The sequence below is a fragment of the Bos indicus x Bos taurus genome, chromosome 1, assembly GCF_003369695.1.
Source record: "Bos indicus x Bos taurus breed Angus x Brahman F1 hybrid chromosome 1, Bos_hybrid_MaternalHap_v2.0, whole genome shotgun sequence".
NCBI lineage: Eukaryota > Metazoa > Chordata > Mammalia > Artiodactyla > Bovidae > Bos > Bos indicus x Bos taurus.
Window position 1 is genome coordinate 70,475,439 of NC_040076.1, and position 17,004 is coordinate 70,492,442.

Sequence of the window (17,004 nt, forward strand, 5' to 3'; positions counted from 1 at the left end):
ACAGGGAACCCCTATTCTACTGTATCCCATGCTGATCACAATGAGCTTTCACTTTATCAGTTTGAATACATTCAGCTGCAAGTAACAGAATACCTGACTAATAGCAACATAAACAATAGAAACATTTCATTATCTCTCAGACGAGTGATGGTAGACTCTGCAGGGTTGATTCAGCAGCTCACCTCTGTCATCAAGGACCCAGGCCCTTTCCCTTCTGTCATCCTCAGCCTGTTGGGTGTATTTTGCCTCATGGCCACAAGATAGTGGCAAGTATCACTTCATCACACCTCAGCATCCAAGAAGGAAGAAGGAGGGTAGGAAAAAAATGGACTTTTTACTCCTACACTCCCTCTTGGCCTACTGATAGCCGTCCTTGCCTATCCCTGGTCCCCGCACTCTATTAGATGCTCCAATTTTAACTACTCAAATTAACCAAACATCTTAAAATGTTCACACTCAAGACCTGACTCTCAAGTACCTGAGGTCAAATACTTCTTTTGTTCTTAAAAAAAAATCAGTCTCAGCCTGAAAATCTTGAAAGGTTTGACTGAACATTTATTCACTTTTGAATAGTTTTGTAGTACATGTGGCTTTTATTCTGAGCCATCTTAAATGTGTTTCAGAAGTGGGTGTGGTATAAATAATAAATAAATGAATGAATATCTGGAAGTGTGGCTGTTTTTATTTAATCTTGGGAAAATGTGGTTACCACTGTGATAAGCCCCTTTGGCTAATAGTAAACAGGATGGCCTGCCCTCTGTCTTGAATATAAAAGCTGCAAGCTAATATAAGGTAAGAAAGCCAGCAGTGGGTGGAGGTGGGGGCATTTGAGATTTGACTTGGCTTTCTGGTACAGCCTGTTGGATGCACAGGGTATGAACCCTGAGGGATAAGGTCTGAGGCCTCATCACTGACTTCATAGCAACAGCCTGTGTAATGGAAGCATCCTTGTCTCTGGGTCTCAGATTTCTAAGCATAGGATAAGGAGTTGGGGCTAGAAGGCCTCAAAGGGCTTCACTAACTTGGCTGCTATATATGTATTGCAGGGCGGGGGATGGGGGGTGGCAGTTATGAGGTGCCTCCCAGGGGGTAGAATAGTCCATTGGGGAGCAGTGGGAACAGGCAGTGGGGTCCCTGACCACTTTGTCTCTCTCAACCACAGTAGCTTTAACTTCCCACAAGAGCTAGGAAGAGGGTTCGCTGCCTCCTACCTGCTTTGGAAGGATAGGGTTCCCACTTTTTTTTTTTTTTTTTAATTATTTACTTGGCTTCATCAGGTCTTAGTGGCAGCATGTAGGATCTAGTTCGCTGACCAGGGATTAAACCCAGGCTCCCAGCATCGGGACCTCAGAGTCTCAACCACTGGACCATCAGGGAAGTCCCAGGGTTTCTACTCTTGAGGCTACTCTCCGGCTGGCAACAGAGTCTACAACACTCCTTTCTATACTCAGCTTGGAGACTGCCCCCTCAGGCTCCAAGCAGCTCAGGGGTCACCCCTACCCCTACCACCACCTCCATCTTCAACTGGGACAGGGCAGGTGGAGAGACAAGGAAAGGGAGCAAAAGGGGGGTTCCAGGGGTGCTCTCAGATGCTTGAGGGGTGAGAGGGGACTCCTGCCTTCAGAGAGCAGGACCGGAGCCCAGGGAGGCAGGGAGGGACTCACATTTCCCTGAATCACCATCTTTGCCTCTGCCTCAGGCACAGCTGAGCTGAAGCAGGAAGAGAAGGGAAGGACTGAGAGCATAAAGGTTCCACCTCCTCACCTAATGCGCCTTGCCTCACTTCAACTTCTGCGTGCCACTCAGCAGCACAGCTTTTCAAGACAGATGGCAGGGCAGCTGGCTCCTCATGGCCTTTGACCCAGGGCACTTCCCTTCCCTGCAGCTCTAACTGCAGCCAGAGGAGGAACCACACCTCAGACTGACCTCCAGGAATCAGAGCCCTTCACCACTAGTCTTGGGCGGCCCTAGTGGCTCAGATGGTAAAGAATCTGCCTGCAATGTGGGAGACCTGGGTTTGACCCCTGGGTTGGGAAGATCCCCTGGAGAAGGAAATGGCAACACACTTTGGTATTCTTATCTGGAGAATCCCATGGACAGAGGAGCCTGGTGGGCTACAGTCCATGGGGTCACGAAGAGTCAGACATGACTGAACAACTAACATCATCTCATCACCTCATCTCACCACTGGTCTTGAACTTACCTACAATTCTGATCTATAGCAAGTAACAGGCTGAGTTTTCCTCTTTTTGCCTCTCTGGGCTGAGAGATGAGCTTGTGACTCCGACAGGGTGGAGTACTCACTTGTAGAATAACTTCCTGTCTTCTGCTGTAGAGTCCTTTCCAGTTTACACAGAATCTATCTACTTACTTCATTTAGTCGCTAAAGTAAGTCGGCAAGATGGATACCCTGAAGCATTGTCTCCATTTTACAGCTCAGAAAATGAAGGCTTAAAGAGAACACCCATTTTCTGTTCTTGCTATGACAAATAAACACAAATTTAGCAGCTTCAGTCAGTTCAGTCGCTTAGTCGTGTCCGATTCTTTGTGACCCCATGAACCGCAGCACACCAGGCCTCCCTGTCCATCACCAACTCCCGGAGTTTACCCAAACCCATGTCCATTGTGTCGGTGATGCCATCCAACCATCTCATCCTCTATCGTCCCCTTCTCCTCCTGCCCCTAATCTTTCCCAGCATCAGGGTCTTTTCAAATGAGTCAGCTGTCCACATCAGGTGGCCAAAGTATTGGAGTTTCAGCTTCAACATCAGTCCTTCCAATGAACAACCAGGACTGATCTCCTTCAGGATGGACTGGTTGGATCTCCTTGCAGTTCAAGGGACTCTCAAGAGTCTTCTCCAACACCACAGTTCAAAAGCATCAACTCTTCGGTGCTCAGCTTTCTTTATAGTCCAACTCTCACATTCATACATGACCACAGGAAAAACCATAGCCTTGACTAGATGGACCTTTGTTGGCAAAGTAATGTCTCTGCTTTTGAATATGCTATCTCGGTTGGTCATAACTTTCCTTCCAAGGAGCAAGTGTCTTTTAATTTCATGGCTGCAATCACCATCTGCAGTGATTTTGGAGCCCAGAAAAATAAAGTCTGACACTGTTTCCACTGTTTCCCCATCTATTTCCCATGAAGTGATGGGACCAGATGCCATTGTTGAGCTTTAAGCCAACTTTTTCACTCTCCTCTTTCACTTTCATCAAGAGGCTCTTTAGTTCTTCTTCACTTTCTGCCACAAAGGTGGTATCATCTGCATATCTGAGGTTATTGATATTTCTCCTGGCAATCTTGATTCCAGCTTGTGCTTCTTCCAGCCCAGTGTTTCTCATGATGTACTCTGCATATAAGTTAAATAAGCAGAGTGACAATATACAGCCTTGAAGTACTCCTTTTCCTATTTGGAACCAGTCTGTTGTTCCATGTCCAGTTCTAACTGTTACTTCCTGACCTGTATTCAGGTTTCTCAAGAGGCAGGTCAGGTGGTCTGATATTCCCATCTCTTTCAGAATTTTCCATAGTCTATTGTGATCCACACAGTCAAAGGCTTTGGCATAGTCAATAAAGCAGAAATAGATGTTTTTCTGGAACTCTCTTGCTTTTTCGATGATCCAGTGGATGTTGGCAATTTGATCTCTGGTTCCTCTGCCTTTTCTAAAACCAGCTTGAACATCTGGAAGTTCACGGTTCACATATTGCTGAAGCCTGGCTTGGAGAATTTTGAGCATTACTTTACTAGCATGTGCTGCTGCTGCTGCTGCTAAGTCACGTCAGTCATGTCTGACTCTGAGCAACCCCATAGATGGCAGCCCATCAGGCTCCCATCCCTGGGATTCTCCAGGCAAGAATACTGGAATGGGTTGCCATTTCCTTCTCCAGTGCATGAAAGTGAAAAGTGAAAGTGAAGTCGCTCAGTCATGTCCGACTCTTTGCGACCCCATGGACTGCACCCCACCAGCTCCTCCGTCCATGGGATTTTCCAGGTAAGAGTACTGGAGTGGGGTGCCATTGTGAGATGAATGCAATTGTTCGGTAGTTTGAGCATTCTTTGACATTGCCTTTCTTTGGGATCAGAATGAAAACTGACCTTTTCCAGTCCTGTGGCCACTGCTGAGTTTTCCAAATTTGCTGACATATTGAGTACAGCACTTTCACAGCATCATCTTTCAGGATTTGGAATAGCTCAACTGGAATCCCATCACCTCCACTAGCTTTGTTCGTAGTGATGCTTCCTAAGGCCCACCTGACTTCACATTCCAGGATGTTCAGCTCTAGGTGAGTGGGAGTGATCACACCTTTGTGATTATCTGGGTTGTGAAGATCTTTTTTGTACAGTTCTTCTGTGTATTCTTGCCACCCCTTCTTAATATCGTCTGCTTCTGTTAGGTCCATGTCATTTCTGTCCTTTATTGAGCCTATCTTTGCATGAAATGTTCCCTTGGAATCTTTAATTTTCTTGAAGAGATCTCTAGTCTTTCCCATTCTATTGTTTTCTTCTATTTCTTTGCACTGATTGCTGAGGAAGGCTTTCTTATCTCTCCTTGCTATTCTTTGGAACTCTGCATTCAAATGGATATATCTTTCCTTTAGCAGCTTAAAAACACACAAATGCATCATCTCACCACTCTGTAGGTCAGAAGCCTGGGCACAACCAGGCACAGCGTGGCTCAGCTGGTTCTCTGCTTTGCTTCATTGTATCACAATCAAGGTGTCAGCAGGGCTGTGTTCTTTCTGGAGATTTTGAAGATGAACCTGTGTTTAAGTTCATGCAGGTGGTTGACAGAACTGAATTTCAGGTAGTGTAGGATGAGGTACCAGCTGGCTGTCATCTGAGAGCCATTCTCAGCTTCTAAAGACTGCCTGCACTCCTTGGCTTGTAGTTCCCTTCTTCCATCTTCAAAGCCAGCAATGGTGGTTGACTCCTTTCCATGCTTTGAGTCTCTGAAACCTTCCCTCGTGCCTCATCTCTCTCATCTCTCTTTTGTCTCCAGCCAGAGAAAGCTCTCTACTATTGAGGACCCATGGGATTAGACTGGGCTTGTGGGGACAATGCAGGACAATCTCCCCACCCCAGGTCTTTAAACTTAATCCTGTCTGCCAATTCACCTTTGCCATGGCCATGTTATATAACACCTTCACAGCTCTGCACTTCACGGGGCAGGTAGCCTCAGAGACCATTATTCTGCCTACCACAGAGAGGTGTCAAAACCTATCACTTTGCTGGGAAGTGGCAGAGGTAGAACCTGGATCCACATCCACCAGTATATGCACAATATACACTTTTTCCACATCTCAGTTGGGCTTCCCTGGTGGCTCAGGTGGTAAAGAATCCGCCTGCAATGCAGAAGACCCAGGTTTGATCCCTGGGTCAGGAAGATGCCCTGGAGAAGGGAATGGCTACCCACTCCAGTATTCTTGCCTGGAGAATCCCAGGGACAGAGAAGCCTCGCAGGCTACAGTCCATGGGGTTGCACAGAGTCAGACACGAATGGGTGACTAACACTTTCACTTTCATGTCTCAGCTGACTCAGGAACTTTCAGGGTATCGTTTAATTCATCCCATTTCTTTCTGGCAAACCAGAGGTTTGAGCAGAGGTTCATCTTTGCATAATGGAACCTTGGGAGAAATGTGGGAAACTGAGGCTGGTGGGCCCTGGCCTCGAGCCAGCTCAGTGGGGTGAGGGGTAGGTTCTTGGGCCTGTGTAGACTAGGCTGGTGGGGCCCCTGGAAGCACTGGGCTATCTCAGGAAGACTGGATGGGCAGGACGGACATGGGGCCTCTTCAGGGTCCCACAAGCTGACTGAGTCACATGAATGGCCAACATCCAAGCCAGGAGGTGGGGACAGCCTTCTCCCAAGTCAGAGACTCAGCGATAGTTAAGTTCTGGAAGCCAGTCGGAACCTTGAGCTTTCTCTGTGAGAGCTACCAGCAGCAAAAGCAAGCAAAAGCAAGTGGCCTTGTTGGGCCTGTGAGGGAGACCTTAAATCTGTGTAGAGCCAGAACCGGACAATGGAAAGGACATGATGCCTGTCCTGTGAAACAAAGGACACGGTCGTGTTATTGGCGTTCCTTTGTGCAGGGTGCTGTCTTTATTTTGTTAAGAAACAAAAACACACTGTAATAGGGCCTTTCATAGTCTTAATTCCAACTGGTTGTCCTTCCCCTCCAAGTGTCCTTCCCCATGAGAATTTGGTTCACAGCCAAGGAAGTCTCCTTCCTTGCAGGGTTTCAGGACAGCACACACGGAGCGGAAGAGGCACCTGCGTCTCCAGTCAGCGGCCCACCAGCTCCGGCCAAGCCCTGCCAGGGAGCTGAGCCTGATGGTGAGGCTCTGAGGCCCTTTCCCAGGAACCTGGGGAGATTGCATGCTTGTGACCCCAAAAGGGAACACAGGACGATGCCAATTATGCCTATCTCTACAGACTGAAGTGGAAAAAGAAATCTACTAAAAAACAAAACAAGTGGTTATATTTCAGGGCATAGGTTTATCAGTGATATCTTTTTTCCTGATAATTCACATGTATTCCAAGTATAAGCATTTTGATATCTTTTAAGGATTCTACAATGAGAATGCTGCTACTGCTGCTAAGTCGCTTCAGTCGTGTCCGACTCTGTGCAACCCATAGACGGCAGCCCACCAGGCTTCCCGTCCCGGGGATTCTCCAGGCAAGAACACTGGAGTGGGTTGCCATTTCCTTCTCCAATGCATGAAAGTGAAAAGTGAAAGTGAAGTCGCTCAGTCGTGTCCGACTCTAGAGACCCCATGGACTGCAGCCTACCAGGCTCCTCTGTCCATGGGATTTTCTAGGCAAAAGTACTGGAGTGGGATGCCATTGCCTTCTCCGACAATGAGAATAAAACAATGAAAATGTTATATTTGTAATCATAATGGCATAAAACTCAATTTGGTGCGTGGAAGAATTCCCTGAGTGGGATTGACAGAAAAGGGGTCCCCAGGGAGGAGGCTCTGCCACCTCTCCATTGGTGTGAGGGTCAGATACCCAGTGCCTAGAAGGACTGGCACTTGCTTGGGGCCCTGAGATGGAGCCGGTGACCTCTACTCCACGCTAGACCCGGACCCTGTGGTCCTGAAATCAATTTTGCATCCTAGCCACATAGTCCCTGCACCTGGCAGCCTAAGCTTTGTGTGTAGTGAACTAACAGTAAGCTGATTAGAGTTAGTTGATTACGTTTCAATACCTTCTATGTTCAGCGAGGATTTTCTTTCCTCTGAAGCTGGATGAGGACTGAAGTTCCTCCCCTGGGGATACTGCACCCTAGGATTACATGTGCTTTTCCCTTCATTCAACTCATAACTGTCAGGTCATATTTCCTGATCCCTACCTCCAGAGTATAGCCTAGAGGGGATTTAGCTTTATTTTCTTTTCATTTTTATTATCCGAGTATTTATATTTATTGCAGAAATTCTAAGAAAAAATAAGCAAAAATGTACTAAAACCACTTGCAGGCCCACCAACCAGAAATAACCACCCTATGTTTGTCTCATGAAAAGAAGTGAAACTGTTAGTCGCTCAGTCGTGTCAACTCTTTGCAACCCCATGGAGCCCACCAGGCTCTCTGTCCATAGAATTCTCCAGGCAAGAATATTGGAGTGGGAAGCTATTCCCTTCCCCAGGGGATCTATTTGACCCATGAATCAAACCCAGGTCTCCTGCAGGCAGATTCTTTAACATCTGAGCCACTAGTTAAAATAAAATATCAAACATACCGTTTGGGAACATGGTTCTTCATGACATATACATCTTGAATACTTTACAGTATTGTATATATGCAGGCCTACACATATGTTTTAATGAGTATGTACTATTCCATCACATGACCCAATCACTATTGGGTCATTCCCAATACAGTTGGACATTCCTCTACAGTTGGACAATGCTTTTCCAACTTTTTGCCATTATAAACAATGTGGTGATGAGTATCTTTGTACTCATCTTTGCCTTCATCTTGTCATTATTTGATTAAGTCAAATTATAGGAAATACACTGCTAGTTTGAAGGAAATGAAATCTTTTAAAACATCTCTTTAAAACACGTGAAATCTAAAGCCCTGAGTCTTTTTTTTCCCCCTACAAAGTGCAAAAACTGGAGATGTTAAGTATTGACTCAGATGAGCTCTGGGGCACCTCTGGCTCAGACCCTCTGATTGTCATTGCATAGCCTCAATCACCTCTCTCTGGCCTGGTAAATACAGAGGTGGACAAGGGAGGTACCTGACCTCATGGAAGTTATAAACAGAGAATTTCAGACAGTGGTAAATTATATGAAGAAACACCAGAACGATGGGAGAATGAATGGCCACAGAGAGACACTTTTAATCACATGGTCTGGTATATCTTCTCAGAGCAGGTGGTATTTGAATGGAGAGAGTATTTCATTATACTTCTCTGTTGATGTATCCTGCTTTCTCCATTAGATAGGGACCAAGTTCTGTTCCAGAACTAGCACAGTGTCTGGTTCAGGGAGAGCGCTTGGTAGCCGTACATAGAATGAATGAATGAATGCACAGGCAAGTTAGTGGAGGTGATGGTCCCACCACCCTGGAGTCCACATACACTTTCCAGATGCATGTGGACCTCTAAGCCCAGATCCAGGGAGGTGGGGCCCTCCTTGAGGTGGGTCTCATTACCTACAAGTGAAAGATCAGAGAGGCTAAGGAGCTCACTCCACTGCACAACAAGCCATGCGGCAGAGCCGCCCAAAGAACTGAGCACAGCAGAGCAGCACAGAAGCTAACAGCAGCAGCTTGAATTTGGCTCTGCTCCATACCCTGTGACCTCAGGCAAGTCGTCAAATGCTCTATAGGTCTAGGCTTCAATCTAGAAAATGGAGAAAGCAGCACCTACCTCACAGAGCAGTTGTGAGTAGTAAACTGAGATAAAGAGTATCAAGAGTTTGGCAGGCAGGTGGGCTCAGCACTTGGGAGTAGCAGCCTGGCTGGCCCTATAGTGCCCTGGGTGCCAGTGTGGGCTGGAGGCTGAGATGGAGTTTACCTGACTGGCTCCCTTTAGGACTCTCCCAGGGTGTGAGCGGTGAGGGCAAGACTTCCACAGAGGAAGAGATATCATGGGAGCATATTTTCCACGTCACCCCACATTTTTACCCACATCTTGACCTCTCTTTAAAAAAGAATTATTTGGAGAAAGAAATGGCAACCCACTCCAGCATTCTTGCCTGGAGAATCCCATGGACAGAGGAGCCTGGCAGGCTACACTCCATGGGGTCGCAAGAGTTGGATATAACTTAACGACTACCTGCTCACTGAAACTTGAGAAAAAGCCTGCCCAGCAACAAAGACCAAGCATAGCCAAAAATAAAATTAAAATTATATTTAAAAAATTATTGTAAAAACAATACAAACACTTTAAAGGAAAAATAAATCACCTAGGATCTCAGCATTCTAACCCAGTAATGTTATTTTTTTTCTGTCTAGTCTTTCTTGTTTGTCCAAATACATACATTTGGTATCATTGCACTTACTGTAATCTATTTTATATTTTGTGTGTCACTTAAAACTTCATCATAACTGTTCCTTCATAATTCTACACTCTTCACACAAAATGTTTAATGGCAGGCTGATCATCCATCAAGTTGATGAGCCGTCATTAATTTGTTTATTTTCTTATTGCTGAATATTTAGTTTGCTTCATTTGCAGTTAAAGATAAATATATGTTCAATTATAGCCTTTTCGTTTTGTTTTAAATTTTTTTGCAGTATAGTTGATTCACAATGTTGTGTTAGTTTTAGGTATAGAGCAAAGTGACTCAGTTATATCCCCTCTTTTTTGGATTCTTCTCCCATATAGGATTACAGAGTATTGAGTAGCGTGCCCTGTGCTATAGAGTAGGTTCTTACTTGTTATCTATTTTATTCAATATATATGGCAGTGTCTATATGTCAATCCCGGTCTCCCAATTTATCCCTCTCTTGTTTATAGCCTTCTAATCCCTTACGGCTATGGTGTTTCCCCAGTGTAACAATATTCACTTTTCCAGCAGCCTGTGAGCCAGTCCTCATCAACTCCGCAGAGAGCTTGGTATTGGTGTTAATATGTCTGAATATGGTTAATTAAATCTGGTACAGCATGGTTTTATTTACCATTAAGTTCCTCTTGGAAGAAATTTAGTTCGTGTTCTTTGTTTATTATCAGTCTTGATGCTATTTAGGAACCTAATTTTTGTCTTATTTGCTGCAAGATTTTTCTCATTTGTCATCTATTCCTTTTTTTTTTCCCCAAAATTATGTTTTAAAACAATTATAAAAGCAATATATGCTCATGGTTGAAAATTTGAAAAATAAAGTCTTAAAATATATGTCACCACTTAGAATTAAACTTTATTATCCTCTTTCAAAACCAGCTGTAAAAAGATATTATTGAATCTACTGGGAAGTGAGAATATGGACTGGATATTAGATGACATTAGGGGATTATTTCTAATTTTGGGGGGTGTGTAAAAGCAGGATAAATATGTAATTTTTAGAATGAACTTATCAGTTAAGATGCTTGTGTGTGTGCTGTGCTAAGTCACTTCAGCTGTGTCCGATTCTTTGTGACCCTGTGGACTGTAGTTTGCCAGGTTCCTCTATCCATGGGACTCTCCAGGCAAGAATACTGGAGTGGGTTGCCATGCCTTTCTCCAAGGGATCTTCCGGATCCAGGGATTGAACATGCGGCTCCTGCAGCTCCTGCACTGGCAGGCAGATTCTTGACAGCTGAGCCAGTGGGGAAGCCCTAAGATGCTTACTGGAGCATTAATAAGAAAACCAATGTGAAATCTCAGAGTTGCTTTTAAAAAGCCCCTGGCAAAAAAAAAGGGGGGGGGGGCAAAAAAATAAACAAAAATTGGGGAAAATTAGATAAAACCAAGTTAGCAAAATTAAATATTTGCTGAAATTGAGTAATGGATGTATCAGTTCAGTTCAGTCGCTTAGTTGTGTCCAACTCTTTGCGACCCCATGGACTGCAGCACACCAGGCTTCCCTGTCCATTGCCAACTCCCAGAGTTTACTCAAACTCACGTCCATTGAGTTGGTGATGCCATCCAACAATCTCATCCTCTGTTGTCCCCTTCTCCTCCCGTCTTCAGTCTTTCCCAGCATCAGGGTCTTTTCCAATCAGTCAGTTTTTCACATCAGGTGGCCAAAGTATTGGAGTTTCAGCTTCAGCATCAGTCTTTCCAATGAATATTCAGGACTGATCTCCTTTAGGATGAACTGGTTGGATCTCCTTGCAGTCCAAGGGACTCTCAAGAGTCTTATCCAACACCACAGTTCAAAAGCATCAATTCTTCAGTGCTCAGCTTTCTTTATAGTTCAGCTCTCACATGACTACTGGAAAAACCATAGCTTTGACTAGATGGACCTTTGTTGGCAAAGTAACGTGTCTGCTTTTCAATAAGCTGTCTAGGTTGGTAGGTATTTGTTTTATCATTCTAATTTTGCAAACATTTGAAATGCTCTGCAATGAAAAGTTTCAAACGCTATCTTCTCAGGAGGTCTTCCTGGGTGTCTTAATTAAAACTCAAACTCATCTCCTTGATTCTCATTTTGTATTTCTCATCCCTGATTTTTGTTTTTTTCTTCTTTGCATTATTATCTACCATACTAACCTTGCTCTTATTTCATCTGGTTAATTTGGCTTATTATCCCTCCCCAACTGGACCGCAACTCTCCCAGAATTGTCATCTGTTTTGTTCACTGCTCCTACCATCAACAATGCCTGGCTACTCAGATAATCATCGAACAAAGTCATTGTTAACATTTAAAAATTATAGATTTTCATTTTAACTTTAAATTTAACAGGGAAAAAAAAAGAAACTGTAGTAGAATGAAGGAATTGCTGAACATCAGAGTATGGTTCCTAGAAGATCCTTCTAAAGTTTTTTTTAAGTATATGAAATCATCAAGGTTGGAGGCATTAGATTTTTATGTTTTGTTTTTTTTTTAACTGTTCATTTCTTAATGGGCAGAAGTTTAAATTCCCAGGCAACAAAATCTAGTAACATCTTCATGAACATCAGAATAAATATTGCCAATATTTAAAGAAACAAATCTTATTTTTTTATTTATAAGCACACAAGAAGAAAAAAGTAGAAAACGTGCCCCGACTTTTAGAATGATCCTCTAGACAAAACAAAGAGGGGAAGGCAGATCTGTGAGCAAAATATCCTATAAAATATTCAGAGGAGAGAAAGCCACCCATCATGAAGAACTTACTAGAACTACTGTATCTCCCTTGTGGTTCAGGCAGTAAAGAATCTGCCTACAATGTAGGAGACCCGGGTTCAATCCCTGGGTCATGAAGATCCACTGGAGAAGGGAATGGCAACCCACTCCAGTATTCCTGCCTGGAAGATCCCATGGACAGAGGAGCCTGGTGGGCTACAGTCCATGGGGCCACAAAGAGTCGAACATGACAAAGCAACTAACACTCTTTTCATTACTTTTTGAAAGAATCCATCATAGGCATTTAATTGCTGGCCAGTCTGGCAACAGATGTACATGGGTAAACCTAGTCACGAGGCAGGAGAAAACGCCCTCGTGGTGGTCTATCACCTGTTTCTTCTACATTCTTCCTTCACCATCCTCATTCTGGCCCATCTAAGTCTTCCCAACCTGGGTTCTGGCTTTGTCCTTCCTCCTCCCAGCCCACCCCACCCTCAGCTCCTCCCCTCACCAGCGCACTGGTTTCCAGGCCTGAGGGTTGGGCTCACGTAAGAAGTTGTAAAAACAAAGACTCTACCCCTGCCTCCTTGGGCCCCATCTCAGCAGACCCTGACCTGTCAGGGTGGAGGTGGGGAGTTCATCTTTTCTGCAGCTCTGCATGTTATTTTAATGAGCAGGTTCAGGGCCCACTCCATCAGTGTCTTTCCTTACATATTCCAGAACTTACCACAATGCCTGGCAATTCAAATGTGCTAAATAAATTTGTGACAAATGAACTGAAGGGAAGGAAATGTAAGCCCTTGTATATGGGTACAGAAGTCAAGGTCACCTCTTTTGATTTTCACAACCACTTTGAGAAGCAGTGAATAAGGGGTATATTTTGTCCCCACTTCACAGAGGCCCAGAGAGGAGAAGGGAGTTGCCCAGTGTCACAGCTGGAGGGACCAGAGGCTGCCTCCCTCTACCAGGACAATCTCCAGGGACTTAGGAAGGGCACAAAGTTTGAGGAGCGGGGAAAGGGATTCCCATCTTCATTACATAGTGGGTTTAGGGGAGTGGAGGAGGGAGAAAAAGAAAAAGGAAGAAGAAAAGGGACCAGAAAAGAAGCAGAGGGAGGCTGGAGGTGCTAAAAAGCATGAAAAGGGAAAAAGACATCAGAAAAAAACAAAAAGCAAGACCCCAAAGCACACACAGACAGAGACTGGAAGGGATTATTGAGGAGGTGGGACCAGAGCGGCTTCTCACAGGAAGAGGCAGAGGGTGACACTGTAGGCTCTAAAGAAAACTCAGGAACTTCCTTGGCAGCCCAGTGGCTAAGACTCTGCACTTCCACTGCAGGGGGCACGGGTTCCATCTCAGTCGGGTACTAGGATCCCACATGCCGCATGGCATGGCCAAGAGAGAGAACCGCTCAGAGGGTGTCAAGCCACAAAATCTATCTCTGGGGAGCAGGCATGCACCACTGGTCCCCAAGTTTGATGCTTCTCTTGGTGTCAGAGCACTGGGCCCAAAGTCCCCATGGAAAATACATCTTTCTGCAGACTGGGGCCTCTGCCCGCCAGCCTCCTCCTCCAGGGCTGTGTGTTTAGGCAGCTGCATTGCATTTTTAGAACAATTTTTAACTTGCAGGCTGTACCTGCCGAACCAGAATGTCTGGCCAAGAGCAGTTACATAAGATCCTCAGGCCCTCTGGGTGCCAAAGGCAACAACAGCTCTGGGCCAAGGCAGGTGTGGGCTGTGTCTAATCAGCCTGGTAGGCCCCTGCCTACCAGGAGCCCTGGTAGGAAAGCCTCCCTCTGGAGAGGGGACGGTGAGTGGGGCAGGACCCAGTCTGAGTCTTCTCTCCAGGAGCCCTTAGAGGGCAGTTCTATTCTCTTCTAGGGCTTCCCTGGTGGCTCAGAGGGTAAAGAATTTGCCTGCAATCCGGGAGACTCAGGTTCAGTCCCTGGGTTGGGAAGATCCCCTGGAGAAGGGAATGGCTACCCACTGTGGTATTCTTGCCTGGAGAATGCCATGGACAGAGGAGGCTGGCGGGCTACAGTCCATGGGGTTGCAAAGAGTTGAACACGACTGAGTGACCACACTACTACTATTATGGCTCCCTGAAGAATTTCAGCTATCTCCATCAAAAAACCTCATCACTGAAGATCTGTAAAATATGAATGTGTTACCATGAAGGTATGGATTTTTCTTTTGTATCTATTTAAAAATTATCTTTAGTAAATAAAGTACTTTAGCCTGGAGCAGGGGATGGACTATATGACTTCTGGATGACTCTGCCAGGCTGACGGTTCAGGGTGTACTGGGCAGATTCTAGGCAGAACATCCTGGTCTTAGCATGCAAGTGCTCCAACACCAAACCTTAGAAAATGTTTGCAGAAGGAAGAGAAACAGAGTTCATTACAGCCTCTCTGGGCTCCTCAGGGCAGGCCCGAGCAGAAGGAAGGAGGGAAGGAGGCAGCCATGAGGGTAGCGGAATGCATGTTGCAGAAGCAACCTGGAGCCCACGGAGCCCAGAGAGGTGGGTGAGGGAGGGGGCCCAGCAAGTCAGTGCGGGCAGGAATGATGGGGAGCAGCTTGGTCCAACCCCCGCACTTTATAGACAGAAGACTGAAACATGACTCACTTGCCCACAGTCATGTAGGGAAAGCGGAGGTGATAAGGCTGTTAGTTCAAAGCCTCAAGGTCTTCCATGAACTTCAGAAGGGCAAAGGTAGCCCTAGCTCTGAAGGCTGCTGGGCAGTCTGGAGTGCCAAGCCATGGGTGGGCAGCCTTCCAAGAGGTGTGGAGAAGGAGGCATCAGCAGGACTTAAGGTGGACCTCCTGGAGCCAAACCAGGGACCCTAAATGGCACTGACATCTCCATCCTGACCTTTCTTCCCAGCCTCCCAAGGCTATCACCCCACCCTGCCAACTTTCCTACAATGCAGGAGCAAAGACCCTGACTGCTCACTGTCTGCCTACCAGTCAACTGGCTTCAGACTGGGCAACAACTCCCTCCATCTACACCTGCTTCCTCCTCTTTCCACCCCCTCCATTCATCTGGCTCACAGACAGCCTGAATCCCTTTTCACTGACACTGTAGAAGTCCCATTGGTCACATTTACCTCACCCCAGATCATCATCCCCACACTCACCTGGACACCTGCCACAGCCTCCTCACTGGTGCCCTGCCTCCCACCTCTGTTCCTCCAGCCCTCCCACTCGGTCAGCACCTAGAGAGTGTCCTAAAACACAAACCTGCTCCTCTCACACCCTGGAAAGCTCGTCATGGTTTCCCCGACCTCTAAGATAAAGCACGGACTCCTTGGGAAAGCCTTGCATCTCAGCTCTCTGCTCCAAGCTTTGCCGTGTTGCTCCCAGAACCCATCAAGCCTTTTCACACCTCTGATTTTTGCACATGTTTTTTTCTTTGCCTGCGATGCCCTTCTGCCCCCTGGTCTACCAAGGATATCTCCTATTCATCTGTCACATTTCAACCAACAGCTTCTTTCTCTGGGAAGCCCTCCTTGATCTCCTCCAGCACTCACCTCTCTAGGCACTTGTCACATGTGCTCTAACCACCCATTTGCCTGGGTGGAAGGTGGCTGCTCACAGGACGGCTCTCAGTGACCTCTGCCGCTTGGCACTTCTCCTTATGCAACACTCTCCCCTTGAGTGTGGACTGGGCTCACAGGCCCCCTTCTAATGATAAGAATATGGCAAAAGTCAGTCTCAGAAGGGTAACTTCAGGAATTGGATATGAAAAGAATGTTTGATTTGGGCCACGGATTATCTTTCACTCTCTCTCTCTCTCTGTCAAAGCCCTCGCCCTGGAGGAAGCATGCTGCCTTTCTGGAGTGGTCCTGTTGTTGCTGTTCAGTCGCTCAGTGGTGTCCAACTCTTTGCAACCCCATGGACTGCAGCACGCCAGGCTTCCCTGTCCGTCACCATCTCCCGGAGTTGGCTCAAACATGTCCACTGAGTCTGTGATGCCATCCAACCATCTCATCCTGTGTCACCCCCTTCTCCTCCTGCCCTCAGTCTTTCCCAGCATGGAGTGGTCCTATGGACAGGCATATGTGACAAGGAATGGATGTCTCTGGAAAACTGTCAGTAATGACTTGAGGTGGGGCTACTGCTATATGAATGGGCTGGAAGCAGATTCCCCCCTTAGTCAGGCCTCTGAGATGACAGCCACCCTAGTTGTCACTTGACTGTTTTCATTTTTAATCTGGCTGCACCACATGGCATTCAGGATCCTAGGTTCTCGACCAAAAATTGAACCCAAGCCCACTGCGGTGAAAGTGCAGACTCTGAACTACTGGACTGCCAGGGAATCCCCACTTGGGTGGTTCTGGAATGGAGATTCTGAGTTAAAGACACCCAGCTAAGCTGGGCCCAGATTCCTGATCCAATGAAACCATGAGATAACAAATATTTATGGTTTTAAGCCTCTAACTTTGGGGGCAATTTGTTACACAGTAATAGATAACCAATGCACCTGTGTTTTCCATTGGCCTTGGAGCTCCTTGGGAACTCATTTATCTTCAGATCTGCTGGGGCAGCTCACTGGAGACAATGAGAAGATCCTTCAAGCTTTGAGGAAGCAAAACCAAACCAAACCAACGGGTTTCATACAAAGGATCCAGAATCAGAATGGCATCACCTTCTCAATACTTAACTCTGGAAAGCCAGAACACAAGAGAACAAGATCTCAAAATTCTGGGGAGGGGACTTCCCTGGTGGTCCAGTGGCTAAGACTCTATGCTCCCAATGCAGGGGCTTCCCAGGTGGTACTAGTGGTAAAGAATCCCCCTGCCAG

The 17,004-nt window shown here is 46.1% G+C and overlaps 1 protein-coding gene and 1 long non-coding RNA gene across 2 annotated transcripts in view; one reads left to right on the plus strand and one right to left on the minus strand.

Annotated features, from left to right (window-relative positions):
• Window positions 1-17,004, minus strand: part of TFRC (transferrin receptor) — a 150,865-nt gene that overhangs the window by 83,996 nt on the left and 49,865 nt on the right. The gene's annotated exons all lie outside the window — the stretch shown is intronic.
• On the plus strand, window positions 14,206-16,617 carry LOC113889846. Its single transcript, XR_003510362.1, has 2 exons — window positions 14,206-14,378; window positions 16,005-16,617. It is a non-coding gene; the product is annotated as an uncharacterized LOC113889846 (long non-coding RNA).